Consider the following 17,025-nt stretch of genomic DNA (forward strand, 5'->3'; position numbering starts at 1 on the left):
GGTTTGGGGAAGTTCTCCTTTATTATTTATTCAAATAAGTTTTCCACTTGTTGCTCTTCCTCATTCCCTTCTGGTACCCCTATGATTCATATGTTGGAGCTCTTAAAGTTGTCCTAGAGGTTCCTAAGCCTCTCCTCGTTTTTTTTGCATTTTTTGTTTCTTCATTCTATTCCAGTTGGATGCTTATTTCTTGCTTTTGTTAAAAATCATTGATTTGAGTCCCAGTTTCCTTCCCTTCACAGTTGGTTCCCTGTCTGTTTTTTCCTGTATTTCACTTTGGGTAGCCTCCATTGCTTCCTTCATTTTGTGACTGAGCTCAATTCTGTGAGTGTTCTGATTACCAGTGTTTTGAACTCTGCATCAGAATGGTTGGCTATCTTCATATTGCTTAGCTTTTTCTGGAGTTTTGATCTGTTCTTTCATTTGGGTCATGTTTCTTTGTCTCAGCACACCTGTTACATTGTAAGGGGCAGAGCCTTAGGTATTCATCAGGGTGGGGCAACCCTCTTTGCTGCGTTGTGGTGCTGTGTGTGGTGGAGGGTCAGAGAGGGAACAATGCTGCTCACTTGCTCTACTCCAGCCCCACTTGCCAACGAACTCTCCTGGGAGAGGGAGTTTCCCCTGCCTTCACAGCCCCCACAGGATTTTACAGCTAGAGATTTTGAGCCTTTAGTTTCCTGGTCAGCCAGCCCTTTCCTTGCCTGCACAGTCCAACGCCTGGCCACAGGTCCTCTCCGCCCAGCTGCCCATCTCCAACCCTCCTGGGTGAATGTTTCTTTAACTCCTTGGTTGTCGGAGTTCCATGCAATTTGATTTCCTGGCAGTTCTGGTTGTTCATTGTTTTTAAATTGGTTGTTATCCATCTTTTGGTTGTGTGAGGAAGTGAAGCTTTTCTACCTGTGCCTCCATCGTGGCTGGAACTCACCATGTTTAGATTTTTTCATGTTTCTTGTTTGTTTGGTGAAAATGGCCATGTGATTAGAATAATACAATGATATAATTAGGGATAAGGGGAGAAGGAAAGCCCCCAAAAGTTCTGTGGGGCCCCTATTGAACTGAAATGTTAACCCCACTAACACCAGCCTTCTTTTTCCCAACTCATTCAGGTAACACTGAAGAGACTGAGGGTCACTGCCAAGCAACAGTGCCCCATCTCAGACTTCACATCACCTCGCCTTTGGCTGTTCTGTCCCATGTCACTCCTATTCTTGATATTCATTTTTACCACTACGTAAAACAAGACTTTTCTAGCATTCAAAAACTAAATATTTGTTGACCAACCATATTCATTCAGGGGTGTCCTAGGTTTTGACATCTCTGGGCCACACTGGAAGAAGAAGAGTTGTCTTGGGCCACACATTAAATACATTGTGATAAAAACTAATATCATAATGTTTTAAGTAAATTTATGATTTTATGTTGGGCTTCATTCATAGCCATCCTGGGCTGCATGCAGCCCACAGGTTGCAGGCTGGACACCCCTGTGTATAGTTTGTGCTGTGTGTATGCAAATGCTCATGTCCTTGGTGGTGGAGCTGGCAGTCACGTGCTGGCCAGGGCAGAGTGCTTGGTGGCGGGGGCGGCCACGTCCCCACACTCCTCACTCGAGGGTGGCTTGGCCATTTGATTCTGCTCATCACCACACAGCCTGCTTGTTAGTGGGGGATGGCGATTGGTGTTCTTCAGTTTTATTTTCCTCATGATTCTCCTCCCCTGTGCAAATAGGTATATAGATAAAAGGAAGGACAGGTTGAATTCTATAATAAGCACAGTGCTGTTTTCCATCAGAATTTCCCACATCAAATTCAGCTTGGTGCATTGCTGAGGTTCTCTTATTTTGCATAATTGTTAATGATGTGGATAAAAATAGAAAACATGAATTTCTAAATTGGGTATATTTTGGAGTTTGCCTATGAGTTATATGAGTGTGTAGTTTTTGTTGATAAGACCGTTTTCTCTTCTTCTCTTTTGCCTTGTTCAAAGTCGCATATTAAACAGGAACGGTCTGTTAGTGGTGGTACTGTGATGTGCCTGATCAGTTTTATAAGAGAAGAAAAGCACGCCGGGGCAGGACAGTTTCTACTAACAAGTGAGGCCAACGTTATTCGTACTCTTTTCTTTTTATTTTAACTCAAAAACCTTTGATTACACATATGATTAATGGGTCAGTGATTTTCTTTATTGTGGAGGGTTTAGCACATGTTACGATACAGCTCTTTTTTCTGCCCAAATAAAAATTGAAATCTTCCTCAGAACCAATTAGAGAAATGGTTTATTATTCAAGATGAAGAGCATACAGTTTTAATTCATTATAGGTACAGTTACACTTTATTTTTATCACCTAGAATTGGTACAAACTGGGAAGCCACAAACTCAGACAGGCAAATGACATAATTTTACTTTTCTAAAGCTTGCTTAAACTTCTACTACAATCTGTGACTGAGTTGGGTAGTATTCCCTGACCCGGAGCCCAAATTCATGAGTGTGGCCTTATTTGAAATCAGGGTCTTTGCAGATATAATCAACTTGCGGTGATGTCATGCTGGGTGAGGGAGGCCCCACTCAGAGCAGGAAGCTGCCAACACGGGCACACAGGGAGAGTAATGAGAACTGGGAGATGCTGACACAGGTGCGCAAAGGGGGATGTGGAGGCAGAGACAGGGATGGGAGCGGCGCGTTTAACAGCTGAGGAAGGACGGCAACCGCCAGGAGCTGGACGAAGCTGGGGACGACTCCTTCCTAGAGGCTTTGGCCCTGCTGACATCTGAATTTCAGACTTTTAGCCTCCAGAAATGTGAAAAAAAAAGAATTTCTGTTGTTTTAAGCTTCCCAGGTTGTGGTATTTGTTATGGCAGCCCTAGGAAATAAATATGTTAGCTCCCTTTTAAAGTGGAGTAACAGAACATTAACCTCATACACAATAATTTGGAGAATCTCTCTTTTTTCTCTGGAGCAGCCCTAAGTAGCAGCGAGTTGTGACGCTGAGGTGGGGACCATCAGACCCTTACCATTCTGAGCCGTCTCCTGGGTACCCTGGGCCACTGTCAGTGCTCTTCTCTGGTTGCTGCGGGGGTGACCTTTGTTCCCACCAATGTGGCCCCTTCTGAACTGACATTTTCTCCACCATTTCCAGGCTGCTTTTTTATTTTTTATTTTATTTTTCAACCACAGTTTACGTTCGGTACCATTCCACACCACTTCAGATGTACAGCAAAGTGGCCAGAAACCACGAACTCTACAGACCTCTGCTGCACCAATCACCCACCTGGATCCAGACCCCGTTATCTCAACATTATTGACTATATTTCCCATGCTGCAAACTGCGCCTCTGTGGCTATTCTGCAACTACAAGTTTGTGCTACTTAATCCCTTCACCCTTTTTACTCAGTCCGTAACCCCCATCCCTCCTGACAGCTGTCAGTCTAGTCTGTTCTGTGTATCTGTGAGTCCGTTTCTATTTTGTTTGTTTATTTTGTTCATTAGATCCACATATATGTGAAATCACATTCGAGGCAACTTTTGAGTGACCAGGAGTTGACACTGTTGTCCCCGTGCGTGCCAGCCTGTGTTCTGTGTAGATTGTATTCTGCAACAGTTTCTTCTGTGGGACGTTGGCACCTTCCAGGACTTCAGTAGGACAACAGATTGCAAGCCTCCTCTCTTCTTGGGCCCCGCAAACCTATCTAAGGGTGTTGCCACCTCTCTAAGACTGGCCCAAGGAATGGTTCAGAGTTCATTACTGATGTGTGTTGTCATTATTTCTTCTCTGACTCTTCCCATCATTCAGACTGGGGAATATTTTTCAAGCCTTGTTCTAGTGATGGGAATGGACAAATTTTTGCTCACTCACCACTCACCCTGCTTTGGCTGAGATCTGTTGTCTATGTCTTGATTGTTTTTTTGTTCTCCTCAGAGCCTAAATTAGTGATTCTCACCTGGAGGTAATTTTGATCCGTAGGCGTCACTTAGCACGTCAGGAGATATTTTTGGTTGTCACAACTGGGGAGCACGTCTGCAGATGCTACAGGCATCTAGGGAGTAGAAGCCAAGGATGCCGCTAAATGCACAGGGCAGCCCTCAGTTCTCAAGTCCTCTTTTACATCAATCAATCGTTTACATTAAAGTATAAACTAGAGCATTAACAGTTATTAGGACTTTGTAATTGGCTATCTACGGAAACCACCTAGTTTTGGAGGGGGAATAACAACTTTGGAGCCTTATCGACTCTCTAAAGTGCTCAGATATCTTAGGCAAGTGCATGTCTTCGTCAGTTCATGCCGGGCTGTGAAGGACTTTGGGCCGAGAGTCTACAAACATGGATTCCAGGACCGCTTCTCCTACCAGCTGCTTGAGCAGGCAATTTCACTTCTCCGGGCCTCAGTTTTCTTATGTGTTAGAGGTTTAAACTAGATTATTCCTGAAATTGCTTTCACTGAGTTTTTTCCCTTATGATTTAGGGCCAGATTGTGAACAGAAATAATTTCTCACATACAGAATCATAATGGTATGTTATCGAATCGTTTCTTTCATGCCATTCTTTGGAAATAATGGAGATTGCTAGTTGTCCCACACAATTTGTTCCCTTATTCTCCAGGTACCCGTAAATTAGGGTCAAAGCATAAGCAGCTATAATAAAGAGACCTACCAATACAGTGACTTTGAAAAAATGGCCTTAGCCCACCTTCCCATAGTCCCTTGCCTTTGGGTGTGATTCAGTTCTCACTGTAGAATGTGAGGAGAAGTGAGGGGCCCACACCCTGCTGCTAGTCTTGAAGGCAGTGGCTGTGCCTCTTTCACACCTTCCCTGCCTTCCAGCTGAAACTCCTGGCGACCCAGCTTCAGTCACACAGGTGACAGTGACGCCCCAGGGGCGGAGGAGCGGCTGGATGAAGGGATCTGGAGCCTCACGAGATGGGAGGGATGGTGCAGAACTTCTCCACTGCAGTAAATTGCTGTCTTCAGAGCTGTTCGGTGAGAGACACGACACTTTTTTTTAAGTCACTGTATTGTCAGGTGTTTTAATTACAGCACCATAGGCTTTCCCAGGTGAGTAGAGGAATTCTTCACATGGCTACTAAAACGGGAAGTTTCCAAAAACAAGTGCTTTTTGTTATACTTAATGTGAGGTGCTAGTGTTGACTCTTCGCACCTCATTGCTAAAATAAGAGTGAAATGTTTTAAAGCAAGACGCGGGGTACGGGCAAGGTTAGGTGCTTCTGCTTCATAATCTCTTCTTTTTCTCACCTGACTCTACCATTTTCTTTCGTAAATTCTGTATTAAGTAACAATTCTCATAATCCACTTCCGAGTTGGTCCTTTTTGTTTTAGGTATGGCCTCTGCTGCCAGGTAATTATCAGTTTCTTTACCTGCAATTGCTTAAAGTTTAGACTTTGTGTATTATATTTCCTTCTATATTATTCCTATTATAGCTCTTTCTCTTTCTGGTCTAATTGTATTCTAGAATGAAGGGCACGTGGCTCTCTTCCCCCGTGTGTAAGCACTATGGCCTTTTACAGCCATTGGAAAACCACTCGGAACACTTCCTCCTCTGTGCCACAGGAAGGGAGGAGCAGTGGGACAGGGAAGTGGTGTTGGGATCGGCTTGGCTTTTACTGAAAAGGCAACTTCATCTCGCCAGTGTTCTGTTAAAAGAATTACTACTTTCTAGCAAATGTTCTCTCTGGCTATTTTTATTGCCATTCATTTGTAAGTTACAAGAGTAGTAATTATTAATTATTAACTATTATGCCTGATATTAACTTAATTCTTAACATGAACTGTTTTCATGTTAAATGAAAATTTCATTTAAACATGCAAATAAAAACTGTTTCATGGGGAGAGATGTTCATTTAATTATAAGGTCATGAATAAGAGAGAGACTATAAATTAAATATTCAACTTTGTATATATTCCAATGTAGACAACTAGGTTAATCTTTCTCCTTTTGATTTTTTTCTGTCTTAAGGTAAGGCTGATTAACAGAACTGTGATTTGAATGGAAATGGTTTTGATCATCTTGTCAAATTTTTCTATCTTTCTTTAAGAAAGCCTGTGTACTCAGCGGAGGACAGCTTACCATATGGTTGCTATTTGAAATTAAAATTCACCCTACATGACTTAGGGGATTTGGGTTAGAATGTTAAACATTCAATAACAAAAAAAAAAACCCTGTAGTATAACTCCAGTAATAATTTAAGATTGGTCCTTTAGTAAAAAAAAAAAACAACCCAACTTGTTTGCAAGTTTTAACTTAGTTCATGCAGGCCTACATAATAGATTTTAATTTTTCCAGTGACAAAATGAGAGGTTACATCCATCCTTGCTTGCTGTGACTTCTTTTGGATTTCAGTCAGAGGACTCATCTTTCTTCTGATAAGTCAGAAGACTAGGCAGCTGTGCATGGTTTCACAGGAAGAAAATCCCTAGTAGGGAACTTTGGGAGTTGTTGCATTTGCTCTGTGTGCTCTCTGTGTTTTGATACAGTGAGCAAGGAATGTTGATGAGACATGAGGCAGAACAGCTTGTTCCTCCACAGCTATTGTGACTTCGCAAGGCTGGCAATAGTGACAGAGGGAGGGAGAGGCTGGGGGGAGAAAGAGATAGAGACAGAGACAGAGATAGAGATAGAGATGGAGATAGAGCTATAGAAGTTTAGTGTGTTAACTGTGCAAACACATGCTAGAAGAAGGCTAGGGAACAACTAGGCTATTCTGGGTTCCAAGAACGTTATTACTTAGGAACTTTAATTCCAGTTCATGAATGCATAGTACTTGGAGTTCTACATTGCTAGATGTCTTTTTGTCTCTGGGGGTGTTAATTGGAACAAATGGTGTTGTTAATGAAATAAAACTCAAATTGCATTCAGTAATTAAATTTCAGTACAAGGAAGATGGCTTAGAAGAAGAGATACCACAAAGGATTTGGGAATGTGATTATGAAAGCCAAATTAGTTAAAATAAATACCCATGCTACTTTAGGTGTTAATAAATACAAATCATTCTGAAAAAGTGTAAAAAATTAACAGTGCTGGTTGGTTATATAGTAGGGGCACTCGTGGGCATTTTAGAAGAAGAATGTGGACTCTAAGCTTGAGTTTTATGACTTAGTGTTGCTGATGCTCCCAGAAGCATTCGTGTGCCAGCATTGAGCTGAAGTTTTAAGAGACATGGTAAATTTCCATTGGTCTCTCTTACTGTATCTTCCATGAGAGCAGCATGCTATAGATAGGCATGGCTCCTTTTGCCTGGGCCCCAGAATCCTAGATACAAGGAGCCAACCTGAACATGGGCCAGGTTGAGCCTAACTGAGCCAGGTCAATCGACTGCTGACCAGCAGACCTGTGACAGAAAAATCAATGTTTGTTTTAAACCTTTGAAATATGGGGTTGTTTTTTATGCAGCAAAGTCTGACTAACAACACATCTGTGCTTGAGGTCTCTAATTTCAGGCTGTTGGTATGTGAGAACCAGAGGAGATCTGACACAGGTCTTGCCTTTTGCCTTGGACTCCCTCAGCACACTGACTTCCCAGACCAGGCCATCAGTGGTGTGACCGTGATGCACCACCACTACCTGAGGTTGCTGCAGGGTAGTCATGCTTCCTGGCCACCACTCAGAGTTCGTGACTACTCTTGTCACTCAGGCTCGAGAGAAATCTCACAGTACTGTCTGTGACCAGACAGTAATTGTGGCCAGAAGTGTATGTATATTAATTTATGTTTTGAATGTCTCTGAGCAGGGTGACTGTGCTACACACAGGTGTGGCATTTTTGCATGTGTGCATCCTCTTTACAGGTAAGTACAATGGTTGATTCTAGGTTTGATGCTTTTCATCAGTTTTTAAAAGTTCTTGTCATCACACTCTCAAATATTTCGTATTCATTTTATGTTCCTCACAGATTCAATCAAATGTTCAATATTGTCCCACAGATCATGGATTTTCTATGCCAGTTTGCCATTATTTTTTTCTTTTTAAATTCACTTTTTATAATGGAATTTCTTTAAGTCTACTGCTTTCTTTTCTGTGGTATTAATTACTGTTAAACATGTATTTTTTAATTGATGTTATGTTTTTAATTTCTGGCATTTCAATTCAATAACTTCTTATAATTTCCCTTTCTCTTCTGAAATTCTCCATCAATCCATACATGTTGCCCAACTTTTTCACTAAATTCTGACATAGTTATCATATGGTAAAATTATTTTCTGAAAATTTTAACATCTGGGTTTTCTAGAGTCTCATTCTATCAATTATTTTCTGATTTGATTATTGCTCATGTTTTCTTCTTTGTGTGGCTTGTATTTTTTATTGTATGTTGACCATTGTGAGTAAAAACTTAAATATAGATTGAAGTAATTAATAGTTACCCAAGAAAAAGGGCACACCATTTCTCTGTCAGTCTTATTTGGGGAAGATTGAGTGAATCTAATTTATATTGATGTGTGTGGGTATTGTTTCAACTTTAGTTAGACTTAGTTTACCAATGACTTCAAATATTTTGAGGATATAATCAGGACTTTCTTATCATTAGGGCTTGAAATCAGGACTGGTAAGATTTTAGAGATCTCTTTGTTTCCAGTCTACTTTGGTTGCTAGAGAATTCCTTTTGTTTTCCTCATCCTGGTTTGATTCACTGCAGGAGGTCTTTGTTCACCCTGGGACTCAATCTCCAGCCTTTGGCACCTAGTTCTTGCACTTAGCGGAAGTCCATGATGCCTTGAGGAAGTCCTTTCTGCTCTCCGGCCTCCTTTCTGGCTCTGGGTGCAACCGTCTTGACCTGGGTGAAAGCCCAGACTTTCTCAGATGATTTCTTCCTGTTCTTCTCTTCCCCGAGCCCAGCCTTCACTGGGATGCTGTTTTAGTCTTAGGAATGTCCTCATATGCTTCAGAGATATCTTGCTCAGATTTTCTTCTCCCCAATCTTCAGTGTAGTATTTTTTGTATTTTTTATGAAGACCTATGGTAAAGCAGTGGCAAATAAATGCAGCCTCACTCTGTGAATGGGGTTTCTCAGGATTCCAACAGGTCAAGCCAGTCTGTTCACAGGCGGTAATAGTTCTTTAAGATTCATATAGTTTAATCCTTTTCCCCTCTATGGTGCTTTCTGTGTCCTGCTTACTTCACCAGGGATGAAAGCATTCGCTGGTCTCCTCTTTCTCAGAATGGGAACATAACTTTCAGATTTTAATTTAACTCGATGTATGTTCTTAGCTCTCTAAGTGGGTTAAAAATGATTTTTATGAATTATTTGTCTTTTCCCCAGTCAGGTATGAGCAATCACCTCCATAATTCCTAAATTCCACATTTCTTGAAAAATAAAAAAAAAAATTAAAGTCAGAAGCAGGGCTTTGTAGGCAGAGTTCTGCTTTGTACTGTCTCTGTCGCCTTGGCTGCCTCGCTGCACCTGCCCTGCCCGCCTCGCTGCACACGTGCCTTTGAGCTCCGCGTGGGCAGCGATCGAGCCTGCATTCGACTCTCATGGCGCATCCGGTGCCTGCGCGGCGTCTAGAGCACTAGGCACCGAGTGGATAGTTGTTGAATCTATGCAAGAAATTTGAAGGAGAAAACTGGATCCAGTTTTAGAAATTTTGTAAGTCCTAATTTTTATAAAATTACTTGAGTTTTAAAAATAAGTTTAAAGATTGGAATATGTCTTTTGAACAGGAGTCCGTGGAACTGCATAGATCTTCAGAGGTACTCAAGTCTGATGTGACAGATCAGTTTAAAAGGCGATGAAAGATGGGTGTTTACGTGTTTATTAGGAGACCTGAATAGGAAGATCACTTTCTCACAGGAAAACCTCCGCCGAGAAGGACAGCTGAGGCTACATGTCCACGTTCTGTGTTGGAAAGACGGTGGTGATGCCTGGCTTGATGCCGGATGCCTGCCTTCACAGCGTTAATCGTCGCATTGAGGGGCAGAGCAATGGGCAGGACTCTTGGGTTTGTGCTGGAGCCGAGGACAGGGACTGAGGGAGTGCGTGCCTCCTGTCTCAGAGTGCAGTTAGTAATAATGTGAGAAGGGGGGCAAAGACCCTCACTCGTCGTGGGTCTGTCCATCCAGCATGTGCTCTTTTCACTGGTCCTCGGAGGTAATGATTATTGAAACTTTTTCAAGAGTTAGCTAAGCTACTCCATTGTATGGCTGCCTCACATTCACTTTGTTTGGCCAGGTGGTCTGTGAGGGCTTTGAAATGACACTAGTTCCCTCATGCAAGAGTGATAAGCAAATGTAAGTTCCAGATATGACTTCCCCAACAGCCCTTGTGATTAACAGTTTCCCCGCCTGCTAGGGCCTTCAATTGTGCCCCCTTTACAGAAGACCCACGTGGAGCTCCCACAACTCCAAGTGTTTTTGGTTTGAACTGGCCAATCTGGCCTTATCCCAGGAACCCCAAGGCCCTTCACCCACAGACCCTAATAAAGGCATGTGCCCCAGATCCTACAGTTCTTCTCTCTGCTTACACCCTACCTTGACCTCCCTCAAGGCCCATTGTGTACTTCCTCCAGGACCTTTGTGTAATAAATGGCTGCATTCCCATATCTGTTGTGGGCCTTTGTTGAATCAAAACTCACTGTCCAGTACCACGTTACACATGTTCGTTTGACAGTCATAACATGCTCTGAATCAACCAAAATAACCAACATTTATTGAATACTGTTAATGTGCCACTCACTGTTCCAGGTTCTTAACAAAAGGTAATTAATTCTTTTGGTAATATACTTCTAAAAATATTTCCTTCAGAAAAACTTTTAGTCTCGTATACTATAACAATCATTTTTAGAGTTCAAAATAGCCTCATTAGAAGTCATATTGAAGTGAAAACTTAAATAAATTCCTATGGTAACCTTAGGAAACGGGTACAATTTTGGTCCTACCTTTTCAGATGAGGAAGATGAAATGCATAGTTAAGAAACTTGCTAGTGTCGCACAGCTGGTGAAGTGATAGAGCCGGGCTTGGAAGCCAGGTCGGCAGCATCTAGAGCTTGTGCTCCTGACATCTGTGCTATGTTGCCTCCCTAGAAAGCATCTTGGTGCTTCCATGGTTTCCTTTACTATTGCTGTTACTATTATTTAGCACCTCATTGGTGCAAACTGGCTGTGAACTTGTATTTGTTGGATTTCTGTAGTCTTTGTTCCTTTCCAAGCTTAAACTCCTGCCTTCTTTATTGTCGGCTAAGCTTAGCCAGGGCTTTTTGTTAGCATTGGAATGAAAGTGGAGTCAACAAAACATCTGTTGCACTGCTGCTGCTAGAATGGCTTTACTTTAAAACTACCACCCTTACCCACCCTGAAAAGTAGCCACAGCCATTCCAACTGAAGATACCTGGAAGTGTCAGGACAGGTGCCGAGCAGCCGTGGTGCCGGCAGCTCCAGCAGAGTTGACAGTCGTGAAGGTGGCTGAGTCCGTGAACAAGGTAGACAGATTCAGTGATGGCAAGGAAATGCTCAGATTCCACCGGCGTGTTTATTCTAAAACTCTTTATTGAACATAGGTCTAGGTGCTGGAAGACTAGTGGGGGACACTAAGAAACAGCTCTAGCCGTTTCTTACAGCTTACAGTATAGTGAAGGAAGATCAGCAGCTCATGAATAATAATAACAAACACTGGTATAAAATACCGTGTGTCCAATACTTCTCCTAATGCTTTACTTTTATTATTTCACATATTCTACCAGGCAGTCCTTGGAGGTGGATCTCCAGTTTGCAGATGAAGAAACAGACACAGAAAGGTAAGAAATTTGTTCAAGATTCTACAGGTAGTAAGTGACAGAGCTGACATTTGAACCCAGGAAAACTGGTTCCAGAATCTGGCACCTAGATACTATCCTAGTCCAGTAACAAGTAAGTCGGTGGACAATTGTGCTAACAGCTTCAGAGACAATGAGAGGACGAGAGGGTGTCGAACCTCGTCTGATGAAGTGACAAGGCAGGGCTTGAAAGCAACGATGAAAGAACCAGCCAGGCGATGGTGTGTTTGTGCATGTGTGTGCGCATGTGCGGCCATGTGTCCACATGTGTGTGATGGAGTGGGGTGGGTGGCAGAGGAGCTGGAGAAGCCCTCCAGGCAGGGGACAAGCCCACCGATAGGACTCATTGAGGGACACATCTCTGTAAATGTCCTCAAAGAAAATGGCAACTTGTGGTGCTTTTAGTAAAAATTCACTTCATACAACTTTCAGATCCAATTTAGTTGCATAATTAAAAGATGATTTTGTGTTTTTATATGGCTTCAAGCCAACTGTTAAGCACATGTCTGTGGAGCTGCCTGTTTTTCAGGCAATGGATGCTGAGCAGGAGAGGCTTGGGGATCCGGGAAAGCCAAGTTCATATCCTAGCTTCTTAGTCATGGTCATGTCTCAGCTGTTTGGTGTCATGTTCTGTTTGTTTGTTTTATTAATAGGAAGCACATTAAAAGTACGTAAATATAAATGTTACCTCAAACCAGTGCAGACATCCACATATCTGAAGGCTTTCATTGCTTGCAGCTGCCCGGTAACAATCAGACCCCTCCAGCTGGACAGGAGGTTCGTTTCAAGCCCCACCCTGAGTCGCATGCACCCCGACTGTATGCAGAGGAAAGAGGAAGTTTGGAGGACTGTGGGTTCAAGCACTGCAGAGAAGTTAAGTGAGTAGGAAAGGAAGAGGGAAGTATTAACACTGCTTCTCTGCCAGCTTGGTTTGTTATAAACATTAAAAAGAGATGAACTAAGAAGCAAAAGGAAAATTAGTTTTTTAGCAAGCTTTTAGCAGTCTCTCAAGTGACACGTGGAGTTTAGTGTTCCTAATGAATTGTGCTCGGAACATTTTTACACTTTTGGATGTCTGGGGCGTGGTAAGTGTGTTCCTAAGTATTAGATATATTTACAAGAAAATATGTCTGTATTAATTTATTTGGTACCAGGTTCTGGCTAGTTTTTGTTTAATCTGAATTTTGGATTACATATGTCTTTCTTTCTTCTCCCCAGTCACCCTTATTATCAAGCGCTGACTGTACCAGGTGCTTGAACTTGAGCAGATATAGCAGAGGTCCTTGAACCTTGGTTTTCTGATTTATAAAAATGGGACCAACACTCTCATCACTCAGGGTGTTTGTAAGTGTGACATAACATAATACGTAGCAAAGTGACTTGTGTGATGCCTGGTACAGGATGGATGTCAAAGTTATTGTTCTTTTTTCCCTTCGTCTTTTCCTTGCCTCTTTCTAATTATCAAATTCTGTAATTCTATTTTCTTTGATTCTTGAACTATGCATCAAAATATTTTACTGTACTTTTAGTCAAAAAGTTGGTTTAATTTTTGTGTGTCCAAAAGAAGTTTGTGGTACTAGCTCTCTAGAAATATCTTCACAAACACAGCTTAACTACATTTGTGGGTTCCCAGATGAGTCAGCGGAATCCAGGCTGCTGAGTGGATGAACTTCTATTAGCACAGTGGTACTTGATTATGCCGCTGTAGTGCTGCAGAGAAGAGACTGAGCCGATATTTATGAGGTGGGACTGTGAATTGAGCTTTAAAACTAGTTCTCCTGGAGGATTTAGATTGTTCTTTCGATTTCCATGGAAAAATGAATATTCATATGTGATAGGCTAAATACCCTTTGTCTTTCAAGATATCCTTGTCTTAATGCCTGGAACCTGTGAATATGTTAACTTACATATTCTATAAAAGAGACTTTGTAGATGTGGTTAAGCATTTTGAGTTGAAGAGATTGTCCTGGATTATCCAGTGAGGGCAGTATGATCTTAAGGAGCTTTATAAAAAGGAGCAAGGAGGGTCAAAGGAAGAGAATGATAATATGATGGAAACTGAGGCAGAGGTTTAAAGATGCTCCACTGTTGGCTTTGAAGGTGGAGGATGGGTCCTCCACCCAGGGGATGTGGGCAGCCATTAGAAGCTGGAAAAGGTAGGAACTGAACTCTTTCCTGGGGATCCAGAAAAAGCATCACACTGCAAACACCTGGATTTTGGTCCATGAGACCCTTTTTGGACTTCGGAACTGTGGAATGGTACAGCCAGTTTCCGCTGTTTTGAGCCACTGCATCTATAGTGAATTAATACTGCAGCATAGGAAAGGAATATGTCACAGTTACTGCAGTAAAAACTCTTATGTTTTGAGACGTCCTTTCTCCAAATAAGTTTCGATGAGCTACTCTAAGGATGGGAGGATGATTTTACCTATAATGACTTGGTAGCTGGAGAAAGGACTTGGTGAGTGGAGGAGTCCTGGCCTTTCAACACTTGGACATGTGAAAGCTTTGACATTTCCCGCGACGGCAGGGTCCCAGGTGGGCTACAGCAAAGAGCTTCATTCAAGGTACAGTTGATGCAGTTGCAGCAGAGGCCTCAGCTGATCCACCACAAAGCTCTGAAGCTGAAAAGCCCTTCGAACTTGTCCTGAATTGAGGTGAGGGGACTGAGCCTTTGTACATCCACACTGACATGTCACTGGGCGTGCGGCTGCCCCAGGGGAGTTGCTTGGTTTGGGGGTGAGGCAGCTGCCTTTCCCTGATGCCAGTTCCATAGAAGGGACTCAGCTATGACCCACCCTGGCAGCCAGCCTATCCAGGCAGTCAGGTTGATGAGCAGCTCAGTCCTGAAGCAGGGCACTAGGCGAAGCACCAGGGCTACCCTTCAGGCTAGTGAATGAGTAAGGGTGGAGAAAGGGAGAACAGAAGTGGAGCACGTGATTGGATTCCAGAGAGGGAGAGGTACAGGTTCTAGGCCTATGGCTTACCCAAAGTCGCTTAAGTTAAGCAAGTTAACTTAAGCAAAGTTACTTGCTTAATTACTTAGTTCTACTTTCTAGTAATGACCCTTTCCATTGATTCTAAAGAATTAAGATGGTTAAAAGTCAAAGATAAACCTCTGTTAAATCTCAGATTTTGACTTTTTTGAAAAACATTTCCACATGCCTTGTCAGATTGTCCGTCTTTGAACATTTTCATCTCTGCCTTTCTTTATGTACTCTGATGGAAATAGTATTACACAAAATAATTGTGCAAGGCTGGGTGGCAGAAAGCAAAGTAAGTGCAATTAAAGGACTTAGATTCAGTGTGACATGTTTATGGAGCTTCTATTGGGTCCAGACCCAATGTATATTTTTATCAAATATTTATTTTTTGTGATAGAAAATACATAGATTAAGTAAACTTTTTAAACAAAAGTAAGCAGCAGGGTTGGGCTGATGGCACATTTTTAAAAAGCATGAGTTTCAGAAGTTCTTGACTGCTGCAAGTTATCCGTAGTTTGTTGCTGCAAAGTTGATGAAAAATCCATTCTCTTCTATAACTTAAGTAGCATTTGAGAACTGAAGGTAGATTCTAGTTTATTTGTGTAAAATTACCAGCCTTACTTCATGTTTATTCTGCCCTTGCCACCCATCTGTTAGCCTTTCCTTTGTTTTCCCATCTCACGTCTATATTTCATAAATATCAGCCTCACCCACTATCTCTTTATTATTAATTCATTTAACTTCTGTTACAGGGAGATCAAGCATTTATTCCTTTTTGAACATTCACTTCCCTACAAGCTTAGAAGTGTTTGACTGGCGGCCACAGCTACCCCCATGCAGCCTGTGTAAACACGAGCGTACGGGCTGCTGCGCAGGCACCTTTGGTGATTTACTCTCTAGTTATTGAGATTTATTTATTTTTTGATGGGCTGGTAAATTATGAGGCCAAGGACCTTGCCAGGTTTTCAGGTATCAACTCAGAAAGCCTTGCTGGAAAAACTGTGGCTGGCACTGCAACACAGAGAATGACCGATGATGCATCATATATTTTTAATAGATATAATGTTTTAATAAACATTCTCCTCCTAAAGCAATGATTTTAAAATAGGCTTTTGCCTTGAGCCATGTAGCTACCCAGCTGTGAGTTTTATAAGGCAACAATCTCCACATCGTTAGATGTTATGACTAATATTCCAGCAGCTGAAATAATAGCTATTTACATGCACATAAAAAGTTAAAATGACGTTGGAGGTGCACTTGTACTCAGAAAAGTACACTTGTAAAAGTGATGTCACAAGTTCCTTCCTTATTTTTTCCTATTGACTTACCTTGTAAAGATCCTGTGCAAACCAAAGGCAGCTTAGAAAACTGACAGCTGGGACGTCTGCAGCCTGGGGAACCAGGGAGGCCTGGCTCCCAGCCCCAGTGCCACTGCCCATGAGAGCTGAGGCATTATGGGTGATTTCTTCTGATGCCATTGGTTCATGGTTCACAGTCTTGCAATTATGGTACCTTCAGTACTTTCACTTAAAGTTACTCTTTTGCTCTTCTCCTGGTTTCTATATGAAATCTACTTACATCAAACATATGGTGAGTATTTTGTGGGCCTTACTGAAAAGTTGGAAGACTGACAAATCTTTTTATGTACCTCACATCGCTTTTCAGGGCTCCACCTGCGTTCGTCCTAGCCCAGCTCCCCCAAACCCCACCACCTTTGGAACAACAAGTGCATTTCTCTGCTTGTCTTATTCAGAGCACAGCCTGACACCCTGAGAGTTCTTCTTCCGAGTACTCAGTAAGGAGTTTTGTTCCCAAACTGTCTGTCCCAATAGTAAGTATAAAAGTATTGTTCACATCTCATTACATGACTGAGGACTCTTATTTTCTATTCCTACTGAGTATTTTTCTGGGTTACACGGCCATGGAAGGGGAATTTCTTCAGGACTTCCCCTGACCTTCCTTCTTTTGGCCAGAGGAAAAACAGAAGGGAGGGAGAGGGAGGGTGAAGGAGGGACAGCATTAGCAAGAAGTTCAGTGTGGACAGCTTTTGGAGGGAACTGCTGGTGTTTTGGTTTCCTCTCTCCGGTGCTGCATGAGAATGTTCAGTCAGGACAAAAAGTTTACCTCTTCAGTCTAACCTTAGGTCAGACCCAGAAATATGCAATTTAATCTCGTCTTTTCATCTGTAAGTCTCTATCATCCAAATGACAACTGAGGAACTTCATTCATTCTTTGCCCCTTGCTATTTTGACCCGTCATGTAGAAGCTTTGGCCTTTTGGAAATGAGGAAC

Source organism: Artibeus jamaicensis, unplaced genomic scaffold, assembly GCF_021234435.1.
Source record: "Artibeus jamaicensis isolate MK-2021 breed Jamaican fruit bat unplaced genomic scaffold, CSHL_Jam_final scaffold_1031, whole genome shotgun sequence".
NCBI classification, from domain to species: Eukaryota; Metazoa; Chordata; class Mammalia; order Chiroptera; family Phyllostomidae; genus Artibeus; species Artibeus jamaicensis.